We start from the raw sequence: 12,662 nt of genomic DNA on the forward strand, positions 1-12,662 counted from the left end.
TCTCCCTCTCCTCCTCTTCCTCTCCCCACACTCTCCCTCTCCTCCTCACTCTCCCTTTCGCCACTCTATCCCTCTCCCTTTCCCATCTCTTTCCTCCTCTGCCCTTCCCCTCCTGCTTCACCTCTCTGTTCCTCTTCCCTTCTCCTCTCCACCTTTCTCCTCATCTCTCCTCCCTCCCTCCCTCACCTCGCTCCCTCTTTCATTTTCCCTCTCCCTCCTCCCGGTCCCTCTCCCTATCCCCTCGCCTCTAACTACACCCCTCCCATTTGAGCACGGTCCCTGTTCTCTTGCTTACCTTGCGATGCGCGGTGCTGGGCGATAGCGGCTAGAGCAGGTAGCAGCAACATACATAGGAACTTCTGCCCTTTAACTCCACACTGTCCTTGCCCCATGGTCTACACTGGGAAAGCAGGAGCTGTGGGCAAAGGGCAGGAGAGGAGGGCCAGTTCGTCAGATTTCTCTCCAGCCCCCCCCGCCCCTTCCCACAACCCCACCAAAAAATTAGAAGCCAGAAAACAGGCGTCGAAATCCTTAGGAACTTGGAACTCTCCTCCTGTAACCCTGCGACTCAGATGGAGAGAGAGAACGCAGTTTGCCTGGCTCCAATCACTGAAGGTGAACACTCCACCGCTCTCTTGTGCCTTTTCCCTCGTCCAACTGCAATCTCGTCACGACATGGAAGGCGAAAAATGTTTTTTTTTGCAAAAATAAAAGTTTTCTGCTGGGTTTAAATTCTATTTTTTTGACCCCAGCATGCAGCAGAATGCAGCTGTGTCCTGTAATATCTCTTATTTGTGGAAATTCCAGATTGGAGGTCAAGTCCCTTGAAATGACGGGGATCACAGAGCCCAGTAAAGTCTATCTTCTTGTAGGGACTCACAGCATCCTTCAGTCCTGGAAGTCTGTACTCCAGGTTAGGGGAGAGAGCCCGTTGTAAACACTAGAGGGAAGAATGTGTGTGGAGGCAGGCAGGAGAGAGAGCTCTGATTTAGACACTGTTCTCTATCCAATGGTGCTCTCTGTATTTCTCATTGCTCGTCTCCCACTCCTGCTTGCCGTAAATCCCGGCTTGGATTCTCCAAGGAACTGGAGCTTTCCATTTGAACAGGTCAGTGTAGATTTATTTCCAAATGCAATAACTCCATTCAAATCAAAACAGTTATCAGGCCATGTACCATCACTGTAATGAAAGTGTTTGGCAAATTAAATTTAGAAGTAAAAGTAAAACACAAATCGAAGATGGTCCTCAGAATGTCAATGTGAAAACATTGTGGAGTCTTCCTTTTTATTAAAGTTGCCCACTCCTTTCATCAAGATATCTAATCTATTTATATTGTTGTAGCACCTTTCTTGACCATAGCTGAAGAACTACTTTTAACGAGAGAGCATTAGCTTAACATTGTAATTGCTTCCCACTCCACTCACACTGCCCAATCTGGGACTAACATGGGTTCTTGGGTTCAAGTCCCACTTGTCCTTTTATGTATCTAACCAGTGTGTTTCTGAAGAAGGGTCACTGGACTTGAAATGTCCACTGTATTTTTCCCTGCACGGATATTGCCCGACCTGCTGAATTTCTTCAGCAATTTCTGTTTTTGTTTCACCATTCACAGTTCCTTGCTTTACCTAAACAGGTTGATCAACAACTGTAATGGTGTTAAAGATCCTGGACTAAAATCCATGGTTTTATGTTATTCAGAAACTTACTGAGGTTTCATTTTTTTTTATTGGCAGACCTCCTGAGTTTTTTTTCCAGCATTGCCTGCCTTTATTTAATCAAGTGTAGTTAAAAAATAAATCTAAAGCTTTCAAGAAGATTTGTAGCTCGGGTTGTGGACGAGGTTGTAGACATGCTGACCGAGCTGGTAGGTTTGGTTGCAAACCCTGAGGTACACAAACCGGGGGTCCCCCACAGATCCATTGTCTCAGTACCAGGTACACCAACATATAGACTTGCCAAAGAACTACAACAGAAATTGAAATACTCAGTGGCCAACACTACCCACTCCATCCACTCGTCCCAAGAATTCTTCAACATCATCAAGGACACCAGGATAGAAGAGGATGAGATGATGAGATCCTTCATTGTGACGGCACTATTTACATCCATAAACATAGACATAGACAAAGGGACAATTGCTACACTGCTGGATGAATCAAGTAAGCAGGCACCCCAGGACACCAACACCATCAATAAGGACACCACCATGAAACTATTAGATCTGTGCCTCACAAGCCACTTCACATTCCACAACGGCATATACAAACAAATCAACAGAACACCAATGGGAACCCCAATATTGGGACTGATTGCAGAAGTAGTGATGCAAAGGTTAGAATGGACAGCGCTCCCCACGAGACAACCCAAACTCTGGGTCCGATATGTAGATGACACCTTCGTGATTGTTAAACACAGAAAATTAGAAGAAACCACTGACACATAAACAGCATCCTTACCAGAGATAAAATTCACAAAAGAAACTGAGAACAACAACCGACTCCCCTTCCTGGACATAATGATAGAACGCAAAAACAACGGGGAACTGCAGACTAGTGTATATAGAAAGACCACACATTTGGACCAGATACTAACAAACACCCCAACGGCCACAAACGGAGCTGCTTCAGGACACTATATAAATGAGCCACAACACATTGCAGCACCCCAGAACTATGCAAAGCAGAACAGGAGAACGTATGCAGAGTCTTCAAAAGGAATGAATCCCCGAAAAGCACAATCCACCATTACCTCTGAGACAGACCACAACAGGAAGACACAACACAACCAGACTCACTAATCACCCTATCGTAGATCAAGGACATTTCAGAGATGGCCACAGAGCCCTAAGTATCAGTGTAGCCCATAAACCAACAACCTCCCTATGACAGCGACTGCCAAACATAAAGGATCCCATACCCAAAACCAGCAAAGCCAGTGTAATATACAAAATACCATGCAAGGACTGTGAGAAACATTACATAGGCCAAACCAGAAGAAAATTGACAATACAGATACACTAACACCAACTAGCCACCAAGACACACGACCAATTCTCACTTGTCTCACTACACATGGATAACGAGGGACATGAATTTGACTGGGACACCATATCAATAATCACACAAGCCAAAAAGAGACACACCAGGGAATTCCTGGAGGCCTGGTATTCCAACCAGAACTCCATCAACAAACACACTGATTTAGACCCTGTGTATAAACCACTGAGAAACGGAACCAGAAGTGGTACCAACCACCCCAGCAAACCGAGGCATATAAATAACAAGCGGGATAGAACACCAACGCTTCACCGGAGGCGCGCTGACGATGATACCCAGCAGAGTGACAAAATGTCTGCAATCAAACACACCGGCTTGGCGAGCATGTCTACAACCTCAAAAAATAAATCTGGTTCACTAAAATTCTTTAGGGAAGGAAATCTGCCATCCTTCCCTGGTCTGGCCTACACGTGCCTCCAGATCCATGGCAATGTGGTTGAATCTTAACTGCCCTCTGAAATAGCTGAGCAAGCTATTTAGTTCAAGGGCAATTAAGGATGGGTGACAAATGTCTGCCTTGCCAGAATTGCCCACATCTCATGAAAGAATAAAGAAAGGTCATTTTTTTAAGCATTGTCACTGTTGTGTAGGAAGTGCTGGAGCCAGTTTGCGCACAGCAAGCTCCCACAGGTTCAATGGCTTTCACAACTGCCATTTTCTACTGATAAGTTGCATTGGCCAGGAGATGATGGAAAATGGCCTATTCTCTTTGAAAAGTGCCATGAGATTTTCTGTGCCCTCATGAGAGCGGATCCAGGGTCTGCCAGTTTAAGGTCTATCCAGAAGCCAACACCTCTGACGGTGCAGCACTCTCTCAGTATTCCACAAAGTGTCAGTCTGGATTACCCGTTGAAGTGTTTGGGGTCTTTAACCCATGACCTTCTGAACTGAGGTGTGAAAGTGTAACCAGCTGACCCAAACTGCAGTTCTGACACACTGCCCTTGCTCAGCAATTAAATTGGATTGTGTCACATCTATGTAATATTATGTGATGAAAATTGATGCATGCCTTATATTTACCTCCTGAAATGCTTGTCCATTTTTCTGTAAAACCATCTGTCTTGAAATTTTCTTCGTATGTTGAAGTAGTATGTAAGATGAGGTCACTTAGAGAGGGGGAGGTTTCGGAAGAGCATCACATTATTCTCCAACATTACAACAGTGAATGAAACTTCAGAAGCATTTGTTAGCTGTAATATACTTCGGGATGTTCTGTGGTTATGAAAATGTTTATGGTAATGCAGGTTGAAAAGTTATTGGAGATATGCAGAAATGAGTTTTTTATCCATTCATAGGGTTTGCGGGGCCAATGACTGAACCAGCAGCAGTCCATTTGAGGTAGGGAGGGAATTCCAGGATTTCGACCCAGTGACACTGAAGGAACGACGATATATTTCCAAGTTAGGATGGTGAGTGGCTTGGAAAGGAACTTGCAGGTCATGGTGTTCCTATGTATCCACTACCCAAGACCTTCTGGATGGTCGTGGTCCTAGATGGTATCAAGCCTGTTGAAGCTGTTTTCATCCAGGTGATGGGGAGTATTCTATCACTCGCCTGACTTGTGCCTTTTAGATGGTGAACAGACTTTGGGGAGTGAGGCAGTGAATTATTTGCTGCAAGATTCGTAGCCTCTGACCTGTCAGGTATGCCACAGAATTAAATGGTCAGTCTACTTAGCGCCCTGTTTAATGGTAACCACAACAATGTTGATAGTGTGGAATTCAGTGATGGTAAAGCCATTGAATGCCGAGGGCGATAATTATATCCTCTTTTGTCGGGGATGGTCATTTCCTGGAATGATTGTGGGCTAAAGGTTACTTTTCAACCCAAGCCTGAATGTTGCCCAAATCTTGTTGCATTTGAACATGGTTGCTTCAGTATCTGAGGAGTTGTGAATGGTGCTGAACATTGTACAATCATCAGCAAACATTCCCACTTCTGACTGGAGACTTAACTCCACAACCTGCTCTGAAATAAAATCACAGCAATGAAAAAACCCTGGTCTGGTGACTCTCAAATCAAGAATGCTTGTTAGAAAAGAGAGAGAGTCCTGCCCCTAGTAGGCCCCCAGCTCCAATTATAAAATGGGATAATTTTGAATCTATCCAAAAGGTAAAAGAAAAATATCCAATTTAATTTCTTGTGGTGTTTAGGTAATAAATCCATGCAATTGTCCAATGTTCGCACATCTGCAATTGTATGGGAACAAATAGAGGGGCGTTTCTTTTAAAAGCAGAATACTGTGGATGCTGTAAAATGGAAACAAACACAGAAAGTGCTGGAGAAATGCAGCAGGTCTGGCAGCATCTGTGGAGAGAGAAACAAAGTTAATATTTCAAGACTGATATGACTCCTCTTCAGCACCTTTCTCATTTACCCACAAGGTGAATTTGTCAACCATTGAAGGTTTACTTGGCAGGTTATCTGATGCAATGAATTTAGGTTCTCCAGCTGTTTAAATGTGTTTAGTCGGAGAAGGCAAAGGTCTCTCTATTTTCTGATGACCAATTGAACTTCTCAAGATTTTTCAACTTCTCCGTTCTCATTGGGAACCTTGTGGGTTCAAAAGTGGAAGATGGAAAGTCTACAGCACTGAACAGATTCAGAGATTCATAGAGTCGCACAACACAGAGGGACATTATTCATGTTCTGGCCCTTTGAAAGACCTAAGCAGCTAGTCTCATGTCTGTTTTACCCAAGATCCTGCAAATGCTTCCTTTTTGAAGAGAGATCCAATTGCTTTTTACAAGTTACTAATGAATCTGCTTTTACACTTTTATCCAGGCAGTGCATTCCATTTGCATAATAAAAAAACTTTCCTATTCTCACCTCTGGTTACTATTCAAAATAGTGTTTTTTTCACTCTTTCATGGGATGTGAGCATCACTAGTAAAGCCAGCATTTATTACCCATCCCTAATGAACTAAATGACTTCCATGGCCATTTCAGAGGACAGTTAAGAGTCAACCACATTGCTGTGAGTCTGGAGTCACATGTAGGCCAGACTAGGTAAGGATGGAAGCTTCCTTCCCTAAAGGACATTAGTGAAGCAGATGAGTTTTTAGGACAACCAATGGTAGCTTCATGTCGCTATTACTGTGATTAACTTTCAGTTCAACATTCAGTTATGAATTAATTGAATTTAAATCCCACCAGTTGGATTTGTTGTGGTAGGATTTGTTCCCTATCCCAAAGGTATTAGCCTGGAATTTGGATCACTAAATCTAATGGCGTTACCACAACTCCATCCTCTCCTATAATTAATTTTGAGTGTTCTGGCTACAGGTAATGGAGATAGATTATCTTTTCCTGGACTCAATATGATAATCCATACATTTTCTGCTTTAAAAACAATTCCATCTTCTCTATTCCCTCCGTAAATGTTTATCAATAGGAAATATTTATGACAAAGGTATTTCTGTGAAGAAAACAAACTTTTACATTGGAGCTATAATCATATTATTGTAGCTTAATCTTGCATTAGTGTCCCCAAATTCCTAGACATATTTAGAATATTAGAAGGGTCTGATCCATCCACCCATACAGCTGGGAGAACTGTGAATATTTAATATTCACAAAATATTTTTGTAACCAGTGTTAGCCAAAGTTCAGTGGATTCCGTTCTCGTCTTTGAGTCAGTAGGCTCTGGGCTCAAGGGACCTAAGTACTTAGTCTAGACCGATTCTGTCAGGTCCAGTACCAAGGGAGTGCCACACTGTCAGAGATCCAGTTTTTCAGATGAAATGTTAATCAAGGTCCAGCAATTGCCCTCTTGGATGGACGTAAAGGATCCCATAGCACTAATTCCCAGAAGACCAGGGGAATTCTCTCCTGTGTCCAGGGCTAATATTAATCCCACAACAAACGTAATTAAAAGACAGATCATCTGGCCATTTTCATGATATTGTCTGGGGAAAGTTTGTTGTGTGCTACAACATTGACCGATCCAAAGTTCTTTATTTGCTGTAAAATGCTTTAGGATGGTCTGAAGTGAGAAGCGCTGTATAAATTCAAGGCTTTCTGTACATGTTGGATAACAGTAATCAGGATTGGGAGTGGATGGGTAGGTTAGTGGCTGTTATCAGTCCAGAATAATCCAACTCAGTTCCATTCCCATGCAGCTATTTCTGAGACTAGAAGGTATTTCACAGACTTTGTCTCTTGTGTGTGTTTCCTGTATCAAATGTACATGGCTGCCCAAAAAAACCTTCTAAGATATCATACATTGATGGAATTGACTATGCTTGTCAACAAGGTTTTAAGGGGAATATTACTCTGAACTACACTCCATACCAGATTCCCTCTGGTATGAGTTTACCGTTATAAACAGGGTGATAGATGTTTGTGAAAAAAAATGCTGTGTCTGATCTTTCACTGTATGTGAATTTGTAAAGTACCTTGATGAGAAAAATGACACAGAAACATCCAGTAAAGGTATTCCATAACAGCACAGTTAAACATGCTCATTCCTCTGTGACTAATACTCGTTGTGTATACAGAACAAAGTTAAATATTTAGGTTTAGACACAAGCAATGGAAAGCTCTGTCACTTAATACACTAGCCTTGTTTAAAGGAGCTCCCTACATAGTTCAATGCATTCTCAAGGTGCTATTCATAATATTGATAATTTTGAGAAGGTTACTAATGAGCCTACAGAGCAATAATGGAGCAGTCTACAGTGAAACAGAAGACATAAAACAGAAGCTGATAACTGAATGCTTTGATCAGCTCACAGCTCCCAGTTACAACAGCAGAGACTGTAGACAGTGTCAGTACTTTACAGTTCCTAAACAGATTGAAATTCCCTGTTTATTATATGGGATTTAGGGCATTTGTGAGGAATTGCATTCCACAATAATTTTTCCATGAAAATTGCCTGTGTCCATTCATGAATGATTCAACTGAATCCATTCTAACATCAATTTGGCATTAATATGTTTGCGGGCCTTTTCTCAACAGACTGTTGGAAACTCTGAAGTAGCTGTCAGAAGGTCCCAGACATTATAATGATCTAATGCCCATGAGGTTTCAAGAGGTATGTCTATGTTAATGTTGCTATTAGTACTTATTAGGTGTTACTTGAAACATCAATCGGAAGGACATCAGCACAAACACAGCAAAGCCTTAAAGAATACAGTTTAACAATACCAAGTGCTTACAAATGAACAAATAAAGAAAATATTTCAACGTAGCTTGCTATAATATTACTGCAACATCAGACTATAGGATATAAGAACAAATGCACTTGCTTCTTTGATCTTGGCAAATATAGATAACAGAAGGGAGTCAAAAATATGTTTTTACCAAATACGTTTTATTTTGTTATACAATTAAGAGGAGCAGTGAGCAACATAATATTCGGTACAAATCTAACCAAAGGAAACTTCTTTACTTGGCGTCGGATTCATTACCACAGTGTGGTTTGAGGGGATGGTATTTTAATGGGTTGGTTAGCTCAGTTGATAGACAGCTGGTTTGTAACACAGAGTAATGCCAAAAGTGTGAGCTCAATTTGCACACTGGCTCAGGGTTTCCATGAACAACTGTCCTTCTCAAACTCTCCCCATACTTGAAGTTAAACCACTGACAATCATTTCTCTGTAATGAGAGAATAGCCCTATGGTCTGGTAAAACAATGGTAACTTTACTTTTTAATGGAAAGGGGAAGTTAGCTAAGTGCTAGTGAAGGGAGAAAGCTAGAGGTGGACGTATTGATAATAAGATAGGATGTGAAGACGCTTGCATGGCTGGGCCAGTTGGGCTCATCAGTTTGTTTCAGTGGTGTAAATTCTACATAATTTATGTGGCAAGATCTCCTTCAGTTCAGCAAACGAAGCCAGCCAGATAAAACAGCATAAATGGTTGTTCCTTCAGTTTCACCAGTTTCACCTTCCACAGCTTAAGATATGAATTAGGCTGTGTTTGTTACTGATAAGGCCAGCATTTATTTACCATCTCTGACTGCTCTAAAGGAATTGCTAGTGGTGAACTCTCTCCTCCGACTAAAAAAAAACCCAAAGAGCTGCAGGTGCCCTAAATCAGAAATAAAAACAGAAATTGCTGGAAAAGCTCAGCAGGTCTGGCAACATCTGTGGAGAGAAATCAGAGTTAACGTTTTGGGTCCAACGAGCCTTCCTCAGAACTCTTCTCAGACTGTTGCAGACTATATGATGGTGGTACTTTCACAAACCTGTTCTATGTTAAGCTTTGTTTGATAACACTCTTCTGAAGCATTTGGACCACTGTCCATGTTAAAAATGCTATACTAATGCAGGTTGTTGTTGATAATGATTGAACCATCTGTAACAACAGAAATTATAACCCTTGTTTCATCTGAAACTTCTTATCCAATAAAAAAAGGTGTCAAAGAAATTTAATGTTTCATTGTCACTGAAAATTTTCTCCTCAGGTTGGTCATTATTATGTGCAGGACATTAATTTTAAATTTCCAGAGACTTTGAGACGATCCTGGAGGATTGGCATGTTTAAAAAAGCTCTCAATGGTTCAAAGCTGTGTATCAAAGGTTCCAACATTGAAGCTGAGGAAGTTACAAGGCTGTGGGGAGGGAATAGGGTTGCTCTCACTGACATGGATACAAATCAGCTGATTGACCTCCTTTTGTTGTACTCTGTGGATCATTCTATGTTGGAGAAAGGCATAAGAAAAAGGAAGAGACCATTCAGCCCTTCAAGTCTGCTCTGTTATACAATGTGACTATGGTTGAACTGTAACTTAACTCCATATAACACCGCCGCACCCCCCTCCCCACCACCACCCCCCACCCCCCCGCCCACCCACAGCACCTTGTCCCTTAATGCTGAGGAATGGGAAAAAAAACACTTTTTTTTTTACTTATTCATGGGATTTGGGCATTTGCTGGCTGGCCCAGAACTTATTACCCATCCCTAGTTGCCCCCTTGAGAAGGTGGTGGTGAGCTGCCTTCTGGGATCACTGCAGTCTTTGGAGCTATGGTTATAGCTGTGGTGTTGTTAGGACGGGAGTTCCAGGATTTTGACCCGGCAACCATGAAGGGGACATCGATGAATATCAGCCTTAGAACTAAAATTAACAATTAATCAACTGCCCTTTGTTGAAGAGAGTTCCAAATTTCATTGGAGATAAAAGAAATTCTTAGTTTCACTCCTGATCGGTCTGATTCCAATTTTTAAGCTAAATTTCCCAAAACATGAAAATAACTTTCCATCTATTTTCCCTATCAGTTCCCCTTAATATCTTGTTGGTGATAAATTAGAATGTCACATCTCAGTGGAGTGAAAGATTGTGATGATTCATCTCAATGTGCCTGCGGGCAGAAGTTTGAAGGTGAGCCAAGTTCCCAACCAGATCCCAAGGAAGGTTCCGGAAGCTGTTTCTCTGCTATTATCATTCCCGCCCTATCCTTAGTTTAATATCTGCTCCATCTCTTGTGCCTCTTTTGGAAGATAGTGAATCTTGGCATGCAATGCTTCCTGCATGCAATCCTCCTTATCCTGTGAAAGCAACAACTCTTTGCATCTGAACCCTGGTACCTGAGTGTTGGCAAGTTGTATGACAGTGAAGGAATATCACATTTGAGGCTCACACTGTTATCACTCAACGCCTACACACAGACTTCTCAGCAGAATCTCGGCTCTGATCAAGGTGCATTGCTAAGACCCCTGTATCTGGAACTGATCTTGGATACCTCACTGCTAACATCACCTTACACTTACCGATCACCTTTAACATTGTAAATCCACCACCAGCACTTCACTGCAGCACTGACAAACAAAATTTGCCACTGAGTGACATGTTAAGAACGAGTGACCGTAAGCTCGATCAATGAGATTGTTTTAAGATGTACCTTTAAAGAGAGAACGAGTGAGGCTAAGGGGTTCAGGTTGCCCATTCCAGACTTTAGGGAGCTGAAAGTCTGTCTGGCAATGGCGAAATCAGGAAGGGGCAAGGGATCAAAATTGCAGAAGCTTTCAAAGAGTTGTAGAACTTGGAAGGGATCACAGCGGTAGGGAGGCCAGGAAGAGACTTGAAAACAAGGATGAGAATTTAAGTGAGATAACAAAGTGTAGAGCTGGATGCACACAGCAGGCCAAGCAGCATCAGGAAAATGGGATTAGAAGAGTTAAAGAGATAACAAGGTGTAGAGCTGGATGCACACAGGAGGCCAAGCAGCATCAGAGGAGCAGGAAAGCTGAAGTTTCAGGTCTGGACCCGTCTCCAGATCCGAAACGTCAGCTTTCCTGCTCCTCTGATGCTGTTTGGCCTGCTGTGTTCATCCGGCTCCACAGTTTTTTATCTCAGATTCTCCAGCATCGGCAGTTCCTACTGTCTCTGAGAATTTAAATGTTAGGGTTTTGCTGCATCAGGAGACAATGTAGTTCAGTGGGCACCAGGGGGCGATATATGAACAGGACCTGGTGCAGATCAAAACACAGCAAACAGAGAGGCAGATGGGAGGCTGGTCAGGAGAGTTTTGGTTCAGTCTAGTCTTGAGGTAATGTAAACATGGAAAGGAGCTTTCCTACAGCAGCAAGGGGGTGACTGAGGAATGGTGAAGGATGATGTTGCACAGATGAAAACAGACTGCCAATGGAATTAGACCTGGCACTATTCCTGACCTGTGCCACAAGAGATAGTTTATTAATACAGGACCACCTGAGGGATCTAACAAGAGCAGTTTCAATCCTTGAGTTTCACAAAAGGACAGGAATATCCCAGTGAAAATTCCTAAGCTGTTCTCCACAACTGTTCAACTTGCTTGCTTTTCCAGCATCTTTCCAATTGGAAGTGGAGGTTGAATCTGCTTCCATCACCTTTTCAGGCAGCACATTCCACATCAATAATTAAATCAGATTTATATTCTTCCTCCTCCCAACATGTGCAATCTGGATAATCGACCCCCCTCCCATAGCCTCTGTTGAATACAAGAGCAGGGAGGTTATGGATGGAGATGTGTGGAACATTAGGGCAGCACGGTGGCTCAGTGGTTAGCACTGCTGCCTCACAGCACCAGGGACCCAGGTTCGATTTCCAACCTCGGGGAACTGTTTGTGTGGAGTTTGCACATTCTCCCCGTGTCTGCGTGGGTTTCCTCCGGGTGCTCCAGTTTCCTCCCGCAGTCCAACGATGTGTAGGCTAGGTGGATTGGCCATGCTAAATTTCCCATAATGTTCAGGGATGTGTACATTAGGTGGGTTGTATGGGTCTGGGTGGGATGTTCCAAGGATCAGTGTGGACTTGTTGGGCCGAAGGGCCTGTTTCCACACTGTAGGGATTCTATTCTATTAGTTAGGCTACAACTGGTCACCGCACTATAGGAAGGATGTGTTTGCATTTGAGAGGGTGCAGAAGAGATTCACTAGGGTGTAGGCTCCATCTCCACCTATCCACTCACCTCTCCCTTCCCCTCAACCTTGTCTTCAGCATAAGTACCAGTTTTCCCAACTGCTATCAGTTCTGATGAAGACTCAAAACATTAAATCTGCTTTCTCTCATTGGATGTTGTCAGACCTGCTGAGTTTTGCCAGCAATTTCTGTTTTTGTTTCACCAGGATGTTGCCCGAGGTGGAGCATTTGAACTATAAAGAGAGACTGAATAGGTTGTT

The sequence above is a fragment of the Rhincodon typus genome, chromosome 1, assembly GCF_021869965.1.
Source record: "Rhincodon typus isolate 14 chromosome 1, sRhiTyp1.1, whole genome shotgun sequence".
NCBI classification, from domain to species: domain Eukaryota; kingdom Metazoa; phylum Chordata; class Chondrichthyes; order Orectolobiformes; family Rhincodontidae; genus Rhincodon; species Rhincodon typus.